A 2,820-nucleotide genomic window follows, 5' to 3' on the forward strand; every position below is an offset into this window, starting at 1 on the left:
TTTACGCCATTCTCCTGCCTCAGCCTCCCGAGTAGCTGGGACTGCAGGCGCCCGCCACCTCGCCCGGCTAATTTTTTGTATTTTTTAGTAGAGAGAGGGTTTCACCGTGTTAGCCAGGATGGTCTCGATCTCCTAACCTCGTGATCCGCCCGTCTCGGCCTCCCAAAGTGCTGGGATTACAGGCTTGAGCCACCGCGCCCGGCCCAAGCTAAGTCTTAAAAAGGTTCATACCCTTCAACCCGCCCAGAGGGCTGAGCTGGGGAAATCTCGAGAATGCGAGGATCTCGAACGCAAATATTCACCAGAGTATTACACTGCCGGTAGGAATAAGCAAAATATTCAGAAATATGGACTGATTAAGGATTTTTTTTTTTTTTTCCGAAACGGAGTCTCACTCTATTGCCCAGGCTGGAGTGCAATGGCACGATCTTGGGTCACTGCAACCTCTGCCTCCCAGGTTTTCAAGTGATTCTCCTGCTTCAGCCTCTCAAGTAGCCGGGATTACAGGTGCGCACCACCATGCCCAGCTAATTTTGTTTTGTTTCTTTTTGAGACGAAGTCTCAGAGTCTTGCTCTGTCGCCCAGGCTGGAGTGCAGTAGCGTGATCTCGGCTCACTGCAACCTCCACCTCCTGGGTTCAAGCGATTCTCGTGCCTCGGCCTCCCGAGTAGCTGGGACTACAGGCGTGTGCCACCACACCCAGCTAATTTTGTATTTTTAGTAGAGAATGATCTCGAACTCCTGACCTCGTGATCCACCCACCTCGGCCTCCCAAAGTGCTGGGATTATAGGCATGAGCCACCTCACCCAGTCACTCTTAGCATTTTTTTTTTTCCTTTAAGGAAAATAAGGTCTTGTGCTGTCACCCACAGGGAGTGCAGTGGCAAGATCACAGTTCACTGCAGCCTTGACCTCCTGAGCTCAAGCCATCTTCCTGCCTCAGCCTCCCGAGTAGCTAGGACCACAGACACATATCATGATGCCTGGCTAATTTTTAAATTTTTTGTAGCGATGGGGTCTTGCTATGGTGTCCAGGCTGGTCTTGAACTCCTGGCCTCCAGTGATCCTCATGCCTTGGCCTCCCAAAGTTACAGACATGAGCCACTATGCCCTCCTGAAGTCAGGAGTTTGAGACCAGCCTGGTCAACATGGCGAAACCCTGTCTCTACTAAAAATACAAACATTAGCTGGGCATAGTGGAGCATGCCTGTAATCCCACCTACTGGGGGCTAAGGCAGGAGAGTCATTTGAACCTGGGAGGTGGAGATTGCAGTGAGCTGAGATCATGCCACTGCACTCCAGCCTGGGCAACAGAGTGAGACTCTGCTTCAAAAAAAACACATGGGTTGTTTGTCCCATGACAACATGGTTTGTTGTCCAGGCTGTTCTTGACCTGGGATCAAGTAATCTGTGGGCCTCCTGAGTAAATGGGCTATGGTGTATCACCATACTACTTTTAGCAATTTTGAATTTTGAAATATACATTAATTATAGTGACCATACTGCAATGTTTTTGTTTGTTTTGTTTTTTTGGGGGGTTTTTCTTGAGACAGAGTTTTGCTCTTGTTTCCCAGGCTGGAGTGCAATGGCGTGATCTCGGCTCACCACAACCTCCGCCTCCTGGGTTCAAGTGATTCTCCCGCCTCAGCCTCCCGAGTAGCTGGGATTACAGGCATGCACCACCATCCCCGGCTAATTTTTTGTATTTTTAGTAGAGATGGGGTTTCTTCATGTTGGTCAGGCTGGTCTCAAACTCCTGACCTCAGATGATCCGCCAACCTCGGCCTCCCAAACTGCTGGGATTACAGGCGTGAGCCACTGTGCCCCGCCATACTATGCTGTAGTTCTAAAAAAAAATTCCTGGGTTGGGTGTGGTGGCTCAGGCTTGTAATCATAGCCCTTTTGGAGGACAAGGTGGGAGTATTGCTTGAACAAAGTTCAAGATCAGCCTGGGCAACATAGCAAGACCCCCACCTCAAATTTAAAAAAAAAAAGAATTCCTCCTGTCTAGTTGAAACTGTACCCTATGACCAACATTTCCCCATTCCCCACCGCCCCAACTCCCACCAATCCCCAGACTCTGGTACCATCATTCTACTCTCCACTTCTATGAGTTGTTTTAGATTCCAAATATAAGTGAAATCATGTCGTGTTTGTCTTTCTGTGCCTGGCTTATTTCATCTACCGTAACGTCCTCTAGGTTCTTCTAGGTTCTTTGTTGTCACAAATCTGGTGGGTTTTTTTGTTTTTGTTTTTTGTTTTTTGAGGCTGAATCTCACACTGTCCCCTGGGCTGTAGTGCAATGGCACAATCTTGGCTCACTGCAACCTCCCCCTCCCAGGGTCACGCGATTCTCCTGCCTTAGCCTCCCGAGTAGCTGGGATTACAGGTGCATACCACCACACCTGGCTAATTTTTTGTATTTTTAGTAGAGATGCGGTTTCACTATGTTGGTCAGACTGGTCTTGAACTCCTGACCTCGTGAGCTGCCTGCCTCGTCCTCCAAAAGTGCTGGGATTACAGGCGTTAACCACCGCACCCGGCCTTGTCTCTTTTTTTTTCTTTTGAGACGGAGTCTCGCTCTGTGGCCCAGGCTAGAGTGCAGTGGCAAGATCTCGGCTCACTGCAAGCTCCGCCTCCTGGGTTTACGCCATTCTCCTGCCTCAGCCTCCCAAGTAGCTGGGACTACAGGGGCCCACCACCTCGCCTGGCTAGTTTTTTTGTATTTTTTAGTAGAGACCGGGTTTCACCGTGTTAGCCAGGATGGTCTCAATCTCCTGACCTCGTGATCCGCCCGTCTCGGCCTCCCAAAGTGCTGGG

Source organism: Mandrillus leucophaeus, unplaced genomic scaffold (assembly GCF_000951045.1).
Source record: "Mandrillus leucophaeus isolate KB7577 unplaced genomic scaffold, Mleu.le_1.0 Scaffold109, whole genome shotgun sequence".
Taxonomy (NCBI): Eukaryota; Metazoa; Chordata; class Mammalia; order Primates; family Cercopithecidae; genus Mandrillus; species Mandrillus leucophaeus.